This window comes from Schistocerca americana, chromosome 8, assembly GCF_021461395.2.
Source record: "Schistocerca americana isolate TAMUIC-IGC-003095 chromosome 8, iqSchAmer2.1, whole genome shotgun sequence".
NCBI lineage: Eukaryota > Metazoa > Arthropoda > Insecta > Orthoptera > Acrididae > Schistocerca > Schistocerca americana.
The window spans coordinates 484513995-484530673 of NC_060126.1; positions in this window are offsets into that span (position 1 = coordinate 484513995).

Below are 16679 nucleotides of genomic sequence, written 5' to 3' on the forward strand. Positions count from 1 at the left end.
CCGTTCAGCAGATCATTTAATTCTTCGTCACTTTCACTCAGGATAGCAATGTCATCAGCGAATCGTATCATTGATATCCTTGCACCTTGAATTTTAATTCCACTCCTGAACCTTTCTTTTATTTTCATCATTGCTTCCTCGATGTACGGATTGAAGAGTAGGGGCGAAAGCCTACAGCCTTGTCTTACACCCTTCTTAATAAGAGCACTTCGTTCTTGATCGTCCACTCTTATTATTCCCTCTTGGTTGTTGTACATATTGTATATGACCCGTCTCTCCCTATAGCTTACCCCTACTTTTTTCAGAATCTCGAACAGCTTGCACCATTTTATATTGTCCAACGCTTTTTCCAGGTCGACAGATCCTACGAAAGTGTCTTGATTTTTCTTTAGCCTTGCTTCCATTATTAGCCGTAACGACAGAATTGCCTCTCTCGTCCCTTTACTTTTCCTAAAGCCAAACTGATCGTCACCTAGCGCATTCTCAATTTTCTTTCCCATTCTTCTGTATATTATTCTTGTAAGCAGCTTCGATGCATGAGCTGTTAAGCTGATTGTGCGATAATTCTCGCACTTGTCAGCTCTTTCCGTCTTCGGAATTGTGTGGATGATACTTTTCCGAAAGTCAGATGGTATGACGCCAGACTCATATTCTACACACCAACGTGAATAGTCGTTTTGTTGCCACTTCCCCCAATGATTTTAGAAATTCTGATGGAATGTTATCTATTCCTTCTGCCTTATTTGACTGTAAGTCCTCCAAAGCTCTTTTAAATTTCGATTCTAATACTGGATCCCCTATCTCTTCTAAATCGACTCCTGTTTCTTCTTCTATCACATCAGACAAATCTTCACCCTCATAGAGGCTTTCAATGTATTCTTTCCACCTATTTGCTCTCTCCTCTGCATTTAACAGTGGAATTCCCGTTGCACTCTTAATGTTACCACCGTTGCTTTTAATGTCACCAAAGGTTGTTTTGACTTTCCTGTATGCTGAGTCTGTCCTTCCGATAATCATATCTTTTTCGATGTCTTCACATTTTTCCTGCAGCCATTTCGTCTTAGATTCCCTGCACTTCCTATTTATTTCATTCCTCAGCGACTTGTATTTCTGTATTCCTGATTTTCCCGGAACATGTTTGTACTTCCGCCTTTCATCAATCAACTGAAGTATTTCTTCTGTTACCCATGGTTTCTTCGCAGCTACTTTCTTTGTACCTATGTTTTCCTTTCCAACTCCTGTGATGGCCCTTTTTAGAGATGTCCATTCCTCTTCAACTGTACTGCCTTATTGCTGTATCTATAGCGTTAGACAACTTCAAACGTATCTCGTCATTCCTTAGTACTTCCGTATACTTCTTTGCGTATTGATTCTTCCTGACTAATGTCTTGAACTTCAGCCTACTCTTCATCACTACTATATTGTGATCTGAGTCTATATCTGCTCCTGGGTACGCCTTACAATCCAGTATCTGATTTCGGAATCTCTGTCTGACCATGATGTAATCTAAATGAAATCTTCCCGTATCTCCCGGCCTTTTCCAAGTATACCTCCTCCTCTTGTGATTCTTGAACAGGGTATTCGCTATTACTAGCTGAAACTTGTTACAGAACTCAATTAGTCTTTCTCCTTGTTCATTCCTTGTCCCAAGCCCATATTCTCCTGTAATCTTTTCTTCTACTCCTTCCCCTACAACTGCATTCCAGTCGCCCGTGACTATTAGATTTTCGTCCCCCTTTACATACTGCATTACCATTTCAGTATCCTCATACACTTTCTCTATCTGTTCATCTTCAGCTTGCGACGTCGGCATGTATACCTGAACTATCGTTGTCGGTGTTGGTCTGCTGTCGATTCTGATTAGAACAACCCGGTCACTGAACTGCTCACAGTAACACACCCTCTGCCCTACCTTCCTATTCATAACGAATCCTACACCTGTTATACCATTTTCTGCTGCTGTTGATATTACCCGATACTCATCTGACCAGAAATCCTTGTCTTCCTTCCACTTCACTTCACTGACCCCTACTATATCTAGATTGAGCCTTTGCATTTCCCTTTTCAGATTTTCTAGTTTCCCTACCACGTTCAAGCTTCTGACATTCCACGCCCCGACTCGTAGAACGTTATTCTTTCGTTGATTATTCAATCTTTTTCTCATGGTAACCTCCCCCTTGGCAGTCACCTCCCGGAGATCCGAATGGGGGACTATTCCGGAATCTTTTGCCAATGGAGAGATCATCATGACACTTCTTCAATTACAGGCCACATGTCCTGTGGATACACGTTACGTGTCTTTAATGCAGTGGTTTCCATTGCCTTCTGCATTCTCATGTCGTTGATCATTGCTGATTCTTCCGCCTTTAGGGGCAATTTTCCAGCCCTAGGACAAGAGAGTGCCCTGAACCTCTATCCGCTCCTCCGCCCTCTTTGACAAGGCCGTTGGCAGAATGAGGCTGACTTCTTATCCCGGAAGTCTTCGGCCGCCAATGCTGATTATTTATCAAAATTTAGATAGTGGCGGGGATCGAACCCGGGACCGAAGACGTTTTGATTATGAATCAAAGACGCTACCCCTAGACCTAGACTCTTAAGAGTGGTTATTGTGCCTTGGCTGTTCTTAGACGCCAATTTGGAAAACGTAGTGCTATTGGCATCCAGGCCCTAAGTCCTGAGTTGTTCAATGTCCAGTGGGTGGCCTTCAGCGGAACCTTTATGTGAAATGTTTTTAAGATAAGGCCTTCAGCTGTCTTAAATTAAAATTTTGAAAATTGATATGTTTAAAATTACTTTTTTTTTAATTTGCTCTAACTGAAATTCTTGTTATCCAGGCCCTAAGCCCTAAGCCCTGAGTTGTTCAATAACTTGTGTGTGGCCTTCAGCCGAGTATTTGCGTGAAATTTTTTTTTTAAATAAGGCCTTCAGCCGCATGTATTCTTTAAAGTAATTTTTTATAACTTGTATTCAGGCCTTCAGCCGTTCTTGTTTTTGGTGTGGTTTTGGGCCTTCAGCCCAGGAGGTATCACAAGTTTTCTTAACTAGGCCTTCAGTCAAATTGTTTTAATTTGATCCTTTTAAGGCAATATGTAATTAAGTGGTTCTTAGGAAAATAAAAGTTTGTGTGTTTTGTGCAACTAACAGTAATTGATTACAGCCCCTTCCACAACCGTAACCAGATCTGCTCTGTCTTGTGAAACCAAATTTCAGTACATATTTATGTAACGCAAATGTAAGAAAATATATAATGTCCCGCAAGTGTAGTATTGAATATTTAACATAAAGCAGTAGCTTCAGCTGGTATCAACTTCTGAACGTAGCACAGCCAATATATTCCACAACGCCGCTCATAATACGGGGTTTTTCCGGGGCTCATTGCTGGGAATCTGTTGATGATAGAGAGGAAGGGTCAAGTGTTTTGGATAGTCCTTGCGCTATGGAGCATTTTTATACTCTACGGAAGGATCATCTTATACTGGTATAATTTTACAGTACAGTGACCATGTTTGAATATCACAAACTTCCTACAGATTGGGCAAATGGAGCATATCGGTTGGTTCTGTTTGCATTATATCTGGTCTGCGCTGCGCTTTAAGGAGCTAATGGAGGCACCATGTAGTTTATGGGCTCTTCCTGAGGAAACCCGAAAAAGCATTTTTCACCATTTTTTCGTTGTCAGCAGCGGATATCTAAACAAGTAACCACAGCAAATTGCTCAAATTTTAATGGTATATTCTCTAGAAGTGCTATTTTCAAGTTATCAGAAACCTTTATCGTAATCAAGAAACACCAAACCACAGGTTTTGTGTAGCGAAACCGAGCTACGAGTTCCAAGACACCTAAGCACAGCAAATGGCTGAAATTTTTACGATGCATTCCTAAGATCTCGATCTCTTGATATCTTCATCCGCTATCTTACTTATACACTTAAAATACGCACGTAGAATCCGGTGTGAGGCGAAAACGTAGTTTATAAAGTGATGTATCAGGGAGAAATGTGCTGTAGAGTGTCAGCGCTACCTTCAGAAGGGTCCTGGAAACCCCATGTTGTAGTACAGAAGTAAATGCAAAAGTTTTGTGCATGTAAAAGCCGATCTGCGGTGTTAAATTAGTTCTGCGTTATTTCAGTTTGACATAAGTCAACTATCAAAATTTTATGGACCCATAAAGTTCTTTTCATATGAGTGCTGTGGCAGGGTAAAGAAGGTTCAAATGGTTCAAATGGCTCTGAGCACTATGGGACTCAACTGCTGAGGTCATTAGTCCCCTAGAACTTAGAACTAGTTAAACCTAACTAACCTAAGGACATCACAAACATCCATGCCCGAGGCAGGATTCGAACCTGCGACCGTAGCGGTCTCGCGGTTCCAGACTGCAGCGCCTTTAACCGCACGGCCACTTCGGCCGGCAGAAGAGAATGCCTAGCCCTGTAGCTGAGAAACAGTTGAAGAACTTTTCTTCTAGAGAGTTAATGAAAATGTCAGCTGTTCACGGTATCAAAATTTTGCACACTGAGAAGAAAGGGTATAGATTAGATATTGTCGAAGAATTAGAAAATTTTAAACATCTTTCTCTAAACGATGGCCTCATTCTTAATGAGCAGCTACAATTACGTAATACAAGCTTCTTCAACGGTATAAAGCCGTTACTTGATATTTGGTTTATTGTTCCCTTGTGCACTTACCAAAATATTTTTTCTATCTAAGTCGATTTACAATTTTTTGTTAATTAAATGTTTATATTAACTACATTTCACGTTATACCGTTTTTCTACTCGCTGAGTTATTCAGCTCCCTTTGTAATTCTGTAATGGCGTTTCCAGCCTTTAAACAGTACTTCTAAGTTCTTATGTAGCAAATGTCTGCTGCTGTCAGATAAAATATTGCTTCTTCCTTCATGTATTAAATAATGTTCATCACAATATTCGTCTGTCTATATTTTGAGTGTTTAGTAGCCTGTTTGTATTTGCGGCTACTAGAAGGCACTTTTGGCGTAGTGTTCAGCTGCCCGCAATTGCTTACGCGGACGCCTCAGCCTGTTGCTACTGCAGCTCGACATGTGTGAGCAGCCCATAGCGGCTTGCCTTCTATGTTTTCTATTTTAAAATTTTGTGACTAAATCTTTATCGCTTGACATTTATTTTATACGTTACATGTAAGTACTATGCCTTTTCTTTTTATACTGCTAGTCAGTACTTACACTTAAAAAAGCTTTTCCTCAAACTTTGTAGTTACGTTACAGGCCAGTTTAAATGCTTTATTTCTGATGAATGCACTCTTAGTAGTGGCCGAAACCAAGATCAAAAAGTCCTCATTTTTGTGACCCAGGGCTGTTATTGGTTTAATTTTACTTTGCAACGGTTGCTGACAACGCAGCCATGTTTAAAACTTTATCAACAAACAATTTAATCATAGAGTCGTCCTTGAAAAGAGATGGTGAGAGAGGAACGTGATTTTTGCTTCAAACACAGCAGAGGCTAATTTCTCCACCTACAGATTGAGGGCGAGGTTCCCTGGCATTCTGCTGTCAGAAACAGGTCTTCTGTCATTTTGTCGCGCTTTATTTTGTTCTCTCAATATCAGCATGGTCGAATTTTTCGTATTTTAGCATCGTACATGAATCGAACATGTAGAAACTTTAATTGGGAGCCCCGTTAACGCTGATAATTATACAAGTCCTGCAGTAGTAGGTACTGATTAAAATTCGTGAATTTTTCTTTTGTATACAGTACTTCTTCTTAGGAAGCAACATGATGGTCAAGTGTAAGCCACTTCTCGACACGCAAGGCCGCACAGCTCTTAAGGAAGGCAATAATTAGTGTATCGTTAGCGGAGCTGTGCCTCCTTCCTCTTTATTTTCCGGCAGTTTCCTTGGTTGTCGCTAGCCAAGTCATTACGTACAGACGAACCATTTGATCAGCACGCTCGAGAAACACCAAATAACCTGGTGTAGCCTTGCGTAAGGAAATATGCACTTCTGCTGACTGAGTTCCTCTTCAGGTGGATGTGCAGACATGACTACAGCACACGAAATACGTTGTAATTCTGTTTTACGCGAGTAGCACCACCCAAACAGCGGAGCAACGTGCAAAGAGATGAGAGCCGGGAGACAACTGCGCCACCACACAATCACAAGGGACTGATTAACTGCGTTTTCACTTCGGGCAGCATGTGAGTAATTCATATTATGCCCTGTTGAAGCTCTTAAAATCGTCTCATCACAAACGCAAATTCACAGTTTCATAATATAGAAGTTATTTGTCGTCGAAGGTGAATTTCGACAGCAGCTGGCGCTCACATTGCAGATGATTTCTGCTTGAAGTAACATGTAACGAAGTGAGAAAGACATAAGCATGAAGCTAATCACTGCAGAATTTTAGAATTACAGTAATTTCACTGTGTAAGAATCTACTTTTCATATGTTTCATAATTGAAAAAAAGAAAAGAAACATTGAGATAGTGAGTTACTACTCACACTTCTTTGGGTGAGAAACAAAGTGATCACATAGATTTGCAATTCCGTATTTTCTTCCTGATGATACTTATCAGTGAGGGTGAAAGCTTAAGGGGGCAATGAATGCAAATACAAAACTTCTCAAAACATTGCTTTGCGATTATGCCGTTGCCGAATGACAACCAGAGGAGCGCGTGTACTCATATATATAGAGCCAAAGAAACTGGTCAACCTGCCTAATATCGTGTAGGGCCCTCGCGAGCACGCAGTAGTGCCGGAACACGACGTGGCATGGACTCGATTAATGTCCGAAGTAGTGCTAGAGGGAATTGGCACCATGAATCCTGCAGGGCTGCCCATAAATCCTACGAGGGGTGGAGGTCTCCTCTGAACATGAAGTTGCAAGGCATCCCACGTGTGATCAATAATGTTCCTGTCTGGGGAGTTTGGTAGCCAGCGGAAGTGTTCAGACTCAGAAGAATGTTCCTAGAGCCACTCTGTAGCAATTCTGGGCGTGTGTGGTGTCGCATTGTCCTGCTGGAATTGCCCAGTGCTCAATGGACATGAATGGATGTAGGTGATCAGACTGGATGCTTACGTACGTGTCACCTGTCAGAGTCGTATCTATACGTATCAGGGGTCCCATATCACTCCCATCGCTCACACCCCATATCGTTACAGAGCCTCCACCAGCTCGGTCAATCCCCTGCTGACATGCAGGGTCCATGGATTCATGAGATTACCTCGATCCGCTCGATACTATTTGAAACGAGACTCATCCGACCAGGCAACATGTTTGCAGTCATCAACAGTCCAGTGCCGGTTTTGATGGACCCAGGCGAAGCGTAAAGATTTGTGTTGTGCAGTCATGAAGGGTACACGAGTGGGCCTTCGGCTCCAAAAGCCCACATCGATAATGTTTCGCTGTACGGTTCGCATGCTGACACTTGTCGATGGCCCAGCACTGAAATCTGCAGTAATTTTCGTCAGGTTGACACTTCCGTCACATAGAACGATTCTTTTCAATCATCATTGGTCCCTTTCTTGCAGGATCTTTTTCCGGCTTGCAGCAATCTCGGAGATTCGATGTTTCCATGTCATTGCAACCACGGAGATGCTGTGTCCGATCGCTCTTGTGCCGACTATAAGACCACGTTCGAACTCACTTAAATCATGATAACGTGCAATCGTAGGAGCAGTAACCGATCTAACAACTGCGCCAGACATTTGTTGTCTTATATAGACGTTGCCGACCGGAGTGCCGTATTCTGCCTGTTTGCATATCACTGTATTTGAATACGCATCCCTATACCAGTTTCTTTGGCGCTTCAGTGTTTATGAATCTTCAGTGAATAAATAACATTTATTAATCACCAAAGCGTTCATTGATTTCTATACAATTAGTGTGTATTTTGTGCTGTTCGTTGTGTGGTAGTGCTCAAGTAACCAAAAGATGTTGGTTTAGCTGGTACGCATCCTGTGATTTATTGACTGCTCGAAAGTTAGAAGGGTTGGACCCAAACGGAGATTAAGCACCATTCGTAAAATGCATGAGACAATTTATTGAAAATTACACAACAAGACTGAAATGTTATCTTCAGAGAATACTAAACTGGCTCTGAGCACTATGGGACTCACCATCTGAGGTCATCAGTCCGCTAGAACTTAGAACTACTTAAACCTAGCTAAACTAAGGACATCGCACACATCCATGCCGAAGGCAGGATTCGAACCTGCCACCGTAGCGGACGCGCGGTTCCAGACGGAAGCGCCTAGAACCGCTCAGCCACACCCGCCAGCAGAGAATACTTAAAACAGTTTTGCAGTGATAACAATATTTCGATTAATACAGAACGAAAGCCTGTAGGCTTCTTTAGAGCTTTGAAATAACAAATGAACATTTATTGTGAAGTGCTAAAGGCGAACCAACGCCCAAACTGAATGTAATTTAACAAGGATTATTAAGCAAATGGTTCAAATGGCTCTGAGCACTATGGGACTTAACTGCTGAGATCATCAGTCATCTGGAACTTAGAACTACTTAAACCTAACTGACCTAAGGACATCTCACACAGCCATGCTTGAGGCAGGATTCGAACCTGCGACCGTTGCGGTCGCGCGGCTCGAGACTGTAGCACCTAGAAGCGCTCGGCCACGCCGGCCGGCATTATTAAGCAGCTTCTAGACCTCACAGAAATGATAATTAACTTTGCTAATTAGAAACCGAAAAGGAGAGAAATCAAGTGCTCCAGAGCTGCACCAAAGCTAAAATAAAAATTTACCAACAAGAGCAGTTACAGAATAACAGCAGTGTCATAAATACAGCATAATCAGAATGAGTGCAAACAGCCTCAGCCGCCCAGGTTGTAGTGCAGTATTGTTTACAGCCCCGACTGGCCAATCGACCCGCCGCACGGACCTTTAGGCTAAGCACGGGAGCAGAACATGTCTCTGATATACAAAATACTCTCTCAGAAATACACATAACAATTAAATACCAATTCAAGGCACCGACCGCAACATCAGGTGGGAGTCCAGCTTAGATGGACGAAACAAAATCTTCAGATGAGCGAACGCAATCAGTAATTACTGTTAAGATATTATCTGGGTCTCCTTCCCACGGAATAGTAAACGACTCGCGAGGACCTCTAGAAAGAAGTCAGGTTGAACTAATGACAAAATTTAACAAGGGAGAAGAGAGCGCATAAAAGTAGCAGAAGGTGCCAGAGAATTTATGTAGCCTCGCTCACACTACTTTTAAAACTGATTAGTCACACCCCAGAACCAATGCATTACCATTCTACTGGCTAATTTGCGCTTTCATCTTCCCGCGAAATGGAAGTAAGTTGCGCAGCAGAGCAGCCCCATGCAAATAGCTTCGCTCGGTTTCACAGTTTAAGATAAGCAAACACTACAGTAAAATCAATAACCACGACATGTAAAATAATCAGCAACGTCAACACGACCGGGAACCGCAGGCTAACGGCCAGGTAGCCACTGGCATTATGATCTAATATCTACATATATACTCCGCTAGCCACCAAGCGGTGTGTGGCGGAGGGCACAATTCGCGCCAAAGTCATATTTCCTCCCCTCTTTTCCACTCGCGGATCGTGCGAGGGAAAAACGACTGTCTGAACGCCTCAGTACGAGCTCCTATTTCCCTTGTCTTTGAATGGTGATCATAGCGCGATTTGAAAGTTGGTGGATATAATATATGCTGTACATCCTCGGTGAAGATCGGATTTCGGAATTTAGTGAGCAGCCCCTTCTGTTTAGCGTGCCGTCTATCTGCAAGAGTGTCCCACTTCAAACTTTCTATGAGATTTGTAACGCTCTTGCGATGGGTAAATGCACCAGTCACGAATCTTGCTGCTCTTCTTTGGACCTTCTCAATCTCTTGAATCAGACCCAACTGGTAAGGGTCCCATACAGACTAACAATACTCCAAGACCGGACGAACTAACGTATTGTAAGCTATTTCCTTTGTTGAAGGACTGCATCGCTTCAGGATTCTACCAATAAACCTCAATCTAGAGTTCGCCTCACCCGTTCCTTGTGTAATCTGATTATTCCATTTGAGATCATTTCAATTGTCACACCCAGATACTTGACGGACGTTACCACTTCCAAAGACTGGGCATTTATTTTGTAATCGTACATTAATGGGGATTTTCGCCTTGTTATACGCACTAGGTTACACTTACTAATATTGAGAGATAACTGCCACCCATTACACCACGCATTTATTTTCTACAAATCCTCATTGATTTGTTCACAACTTACGTGTGATATTACTTTCCTGTAGACTACAGCATCATCGGCAAACAATCTAAGGCCACTGCCAATACCATCAACCAGATTATGTAAATCGTAAAAAAGCAGAGGACCTATTACGCTGCCCTGGGGCACACCTGAAGTTACTCTTGTTTCTGTCGAAGTCACCCCGTTCAGGGCGACATACTGCACCCTGTCCGTTAGAAAACTTTCTATCCAACCGCATATGTCATCGGATAGACCGTAGGCGCGCACTTTATGTAGTAAGCGACAGTGCGGAACTGAGTCGAACGCCTTTCGAAAGTCGAGAAACACGACATCAACCTGGGAGGCGGCATCTAGAGCCTGTTATATATCATGCACAAAAGGACCAGCTGTGTCTCACATGACCGCTGTTTCCTAAAACCGTGCTGGTTTCTGCAAATGAGCTTCTCAGAGTTTAGAAAGGTCATTATGTTTGAACACAAAATATGTTCCATGGTTCTACAACAAATCAATGTCAGTGAAATTGGCCGGTAATTATGTGCATCCGATTTTCTACCCTTTTTACAGATTGCTATGACCTGGGCCTTCTTCCAGTCCCGTGGAACTTTCCGCTGTTCCAATGAGCTCTCATAGATTATGGATAAGAATGGCGCTATATGATCAATCACACATAGAATACCTTAGCGTGTGCACAAGTGCCGCAAATCCGGGAACACTTGCAATACAGGGAAGTTGAGCAGAACCATCTATAGAACTAGCTCCGATATCGATAACCGACAACACCACTAGCGACCGTTACTGCAAAGCAATTAACAGCCGTCGAATTAACATATCGGCCACCACTTAATTGCAGCACAGAAACGGAACCGTAGTTCGAATAATTGTACACCAAGTATGTCCTCACCGGATTCTTAGTCGGCCTCGAAGACAGCAAATCTGAAAGGTGGCAGCAGAAGGGCCAGCGGACGTAATTCCAACAGGTCACCTCTTCAACAGCCGATCCTCCTGAGGGTACACCGGACTCTTGGGTCCCCTCTCCTCCGCCCCTACCAGAAGTCCCAACCTGCGTCACACAGTCCACACTCCGGGTCTTGTGTGGCCACATATTGTGTTGGAGTATAATGATTTTTCTAGAGACTAGAAATCTACTCTGTAGGAATAAGCATGGGTTTAGAAAAAGACGATCGTGTGAAACCCAGCTCGTGCTATTCGTCCACGAGACTCAGAGGGCCATAGACACGGGTTCCCAGGTAGATGCCGTGTTTCTTGACTTCCGCAAGGCGTTCGATACAGTTCCCCACAGTCGTTTAATGAACAAAGTAAGAGCATATGGACTATCAGACCAATTATTTGATTGGATTCCTAGATAACAGAACGCAGCATGTCATTCTCAATGGAGAGAAGTCTTCCGAAGTAATAGTGATTTCAGGTGTGCCGCAGGGGAGTGTCGCAAGACCGTTGCTATCCACAGTATGCATAAATGACGTTGTGGATAACATCGGAAGTTCACTGAGGCTTTTTGCGGATGATGCTGTAGTATATCGAGAGGTTGTAACAATGGAAAATTGTACTGAAATGCGGGAGGATCTGCAACGAACTGACGCATGGTGCAGGGAATGGCAATTGAATCTCAATGTGAACAAGTGTAATGCGCTGCGAATACATAGAAAGATCCTTTACCATTTAGCTATAATATAGCAGGTCAGCAATTGGAAGCAGTTAATTCCATAAATTATCTGGGAGTAGGTATTAGGAGTGATTTAAAATGGAATGGTCATATAAAGTTGATCGTGGGTAAAGCAGATGCCAGACTGAGATTCATTTAAAGAATCCTGAGGAAATGCAATCCGAAAACAAAGGAAGTAGGTTACAGTACACTTGTTCGCCCACTGCGTGAATATTGCTCACCAGTGTGGGATCCGTTCATCAGATAGGGTTGATAGAAGAGATAGGGAAGATCCAACGGAGAGCAGCGCGCTTCGTTACAGGATCATTTAGTAATCGCGAAAGCGTTACGGAGATGATAGATAAACTCCAGTGCAAGACTCTGCAGGAGAGACGCTCAGTAGCTCGGTACGGGCTTTTGTTGAAGTTTCGAGAACATACCTTCACCGCAGTTTTTGCTCCCTCCTACGTATATCTCGTGAAGAGACCATGAGGATAAAATCAGAGAGATTAGAGCCCACACAGAGGCATACCGACTATCTTTCTTTCCACGAACAATACGAGACTGGAATAGAAGGGGGAACCGATAGAGGTACTCACAGTACCCTCTGCCACACACCGTCAGGTGGCTTGCGGAGTATGGATGTAGTTGTAGACGTAGAAATCGGACGCAGGAGCCATGGAAGCCGGGAGTCCACTGGCTAACACCGCACCGCTTCAGTCGGCAGCCGCCTCTCAACTCGTTACACCTCGCCTCGCGCCGTACTCTCAAATCCGTATTTCTCAGCACACGTGCGCCCTATCACTAACCAGTTCCTTGCAGCAGAATCCTTGCCTCAAATACGGGCTATGATTTACTATAGGTCGTGGCACAGCTCAATAGCATCACGCCTCTTTCAGGATGAAAAAGATCACTCAGCTGACTGATACTGTTAAGAGAATACTGGCTCTTCGTTTACTAGTGAGAATTTTGATGCTGATATAAATAACGTGAGTAAACAAAGAGCTTAGCAGATATTTTCAGGAGACAAAATATTGCTTTCGAGCCTACAGTTTCGATTGTCGATAGTATTCGTAACTACTTTGAGATGTCAGCCTAATGCCCGGCACTTGCTTTCGGTAAAGCAGAGAAATACAACATGTTTCAGGAGGAATGTTAAATATTTTCAACATGTGATAATATAGACCACTTGGAATAAAACATTCCATGTAATATGCATCCATTTTCTATTTGTTACAAAGCTACAGATATTAAAATGTAACCGAAACAAACATTCACATAAAGTTGTAATCTCCCCCTCCTTCCTACTTCCATCTATTGTCCACATTAAACAACGACCAGTCCAAGTAATTACTAAGCAAAGTCTTTTATGAAGATTTGAGAGGAGCGAAGTTTAGAATAAACTTCCTAGTTTACTTAACTTGTCATACTGAGATGACTCCTGTTCTGTTTGTCTAGGAGTCTGATTCTTGAAGCTGAAAATCTCACATCAGGCCCTCACGGTTTGTTTGAACTAAATAAATCTGAAGTTTGTTGTAACAGCAATTTTTGATGTAAATATATTTTCTCACATTTTAGTATATCATACAGTATTTTGATTTTTCACATTAACAAAGTCGAAATTAAACTGTTCGCACAAATATACAGAAATACACCCGATCACATCAGAGGCATGCTTACGATTCTCACACTCTCCGGAAATGACAATATTCCAAAGGTTTACATTCTTAACAAATGAATTCGGACTAGTTTTCGTTACATTATTAATTTCGATTATTATTTCATAAATTAATCCAGAAATAAACAAATTTGCGTAATGATTCATAGAAACTTTAAGTGTGCCAATAATTCGTAATTGCAAATGTTTCTAAAAAAACAATTTTAACTGTACATTGAAAACTAGTACTTATCGATTATAACATCGAAACTAAAATATTTTATAAATTATTTCCTTTTCATAAATTTTGACTTGAAATACTGTTTATAAAATTATATTAATGTTTTCAGTAAAGCAACTCAAATAATACTGACCTGTCCAAAATTCGAAATATAGTACAGGTATCGACAACTACTGTTGAGGAAAAGTAATGCTAGATCTCCCATTACAATGTGTTAAGCAAAAGCAAGTGATTTTATTTTCACAAACTCAACCTCCCAGTATACTTTAGAGTTCTCCTGACAACCCATGTAGCTCGACTGCGTGCGATTTTGACAAACATCTGGAGACAGCGTCTGCCGTAAAATATCTAGGCGTAACTATCCAGAGCGACCTTAAGTGGAATGATCATATAAAGCAGATAATGGGAAAAGCAGACACCAGACTCACAGTCAGCGAAAAAATCTTAAGGAAATGTGACTCATCCACGAAAGAAGTGGCTTATAAGGCGCATGTTCGCCCGATTCTTGAACATTCTTCATCTATCTGTGATCCCTATCAGGTAGGACTGATAGAGGAGATAGAGAAGAGTGGCGCGTTTCGTCACAGTATCGTTTAGCTGGCTAGAGAGCGTTACGAAGATGCTAAACAAACTGTAATGGCAGACGCTACAAGAGAGGCGTTGTGCATCACGGAGAGATTTACTTTTGAAATTTCCGGACCGCACTTTTCAGGAGGAGTCGGACAACGTATTACTTCCCCCCCCCCCCATACATCTCGCATATTGACCACGAGGAGAAAATTCGAGAAATTAGAACCAATACAGGCGCTTACCAACAATCATTCTTTCCATGCACTATTCGCGAGTGGAACAGGGTTGGAGGGATCAGAAAGTGGTACCGAAAGTACCCTCCGCCACACACCATTAAGCGGCTTGCGGAGTATGATGTAGATGTAGAGATCTGAACGATCAATTCGTCTCCTGGTTTTACTTTGTAGATTTCCCCCTTCAACCATCCACATAGGCAAAAATTGTAGGGTACGTGGACCTTGGGGGCCATGAAACGTGACGTGTCACCGGACGACTGGAATGTGCATGGGCACCTTTACGGCGGAAGAAAGTACCTACCCATGTAGCCAAAGGAATTCCGTCCAATAATGCTGGAAGCTAGTTTTCAAGGAGCTCTAGCAAACGGGACCCTGTAAGACGCTGCGGTAGCACAGCAGGCCCAGTCAATTGATAGTCTATCACACCACATCACACACTCTACAAAATGTGTCTCCTCCAAGGCAAATGGGTTTTTGTCGGGGCATGTGATGTAACGGGAATTAGCTACAGCTACACCAGGGTTCTTACCGCTCCAGCGTGTGCAGTGATAAAACAAAATAATGGTACGGTAGTCACTAAGTTACTGGATTCAGAATTAGTTTTCTTATTTAAATATGTTGTTCTGATAATTTTTGTGGATTAGTGATTGGATCTGCTTCTTTCATGTCGTGAGGAAGACTGCCACATTGCGTCGACGGCAGCATCTTCGTCGCTGCCGTCAGAGGTAATTGGCTGACCACTGCCACACACCTACAGGCGGCCAGCGCGAAAAAGATACCACCGGCCACTGTTATCGACCTCTGTCCTCAATTGTATTATTCACAAAAAATTTTGTAACTGATAAACAGATGAATATCGTTGTGTTAATTGACTAACATCTAATGGGATTATGTATCAGTGTGCTTGTTAACGACTTGTAGTCAAGAGCTGCCACGAACTTATTTGTAATTACTACGTTGTAATGAGGACCACAACGAGTGAAAACTATTTGTCATTGGTCTCATTCAAAGAGCGTACAGTAATTTATTATTTATCATATGAAACAGAGACTAATTTTATCTGTGTTGACTGATAATTACTGTGAATATTTTAAGATAATTGGATATTTATAATCTGACAAGTCAGGCAGAGATTATTTACCGCACTGGCCATTCTAGAGATAGGGTTTATTGTTGACATTTTTCCGTGACGGTAAAAATAAGGGGAGTTGTCATGATGTCAAAAACCTGAACCCGACTTTCTATGACTTCCCCGAAATATTACCTGTAGGTGTTATGATTGTTTTGTGCCGTGAAAGTTATTCGATTAAATATGCCAGCTTGCATCGTTTGTGGGTGCATTACTCATTTGTTGGACAATGTTTCATCATATACACTACTGGCCATTAAAATTGCTACACCACGAAGATGACGTGCTACAGACGCGAAATTTAAGCGACAGGAAGAAGATGCTGTGATATGCAAATGATTAGCTTTTCAGAGCATTCACACTAGGTTAGCGCCGGTGGCGACACCTACAACGTGCTGACATGAGGAAAGTTTCCAAACGATTTCTCATACACAAACAGCAAAATGGTTCAAATGGCTCTGAGCACTATGGGACTTAACATCTATGGTCATCAGACAAACAGCAGTGGACCGGCGTTGCCTGGTGAAACGTTGTTGTGATGCCTCGTGTAAGGAGGAGAAATGCGTACCATCACGTTTCCGACTTTGATAAAGATCGGATTGTAGCCTATCGCGAATGCGGTTTATCGTATAGCGACATTGCTGCTCGCGTTGGTCGAGATCCAACGACTGTTAGCAGAATATAGAATCAGTGGGTTCAGGAGGGTAATACGGAACGCCGTGCTGGGTCCCAACGGCCTCGTATCACTAGCAGTCGAGATGACAGGCATCTTATTCGCATGGCTGTAACGGGTAGTGCAGCCACATCTCGATGCCTGAGTCAACAGATGGGGACGTTTGCAAGACAACAACCATTTGCACGAACAGTTCGACGACGTTTGCAGCAGCACGGACTATCAGCTCGGAGACCATGGCTGCGGTTACCCTTAACGCTGCATCACAGACAGGAGCGCCTGCGATGGTGTA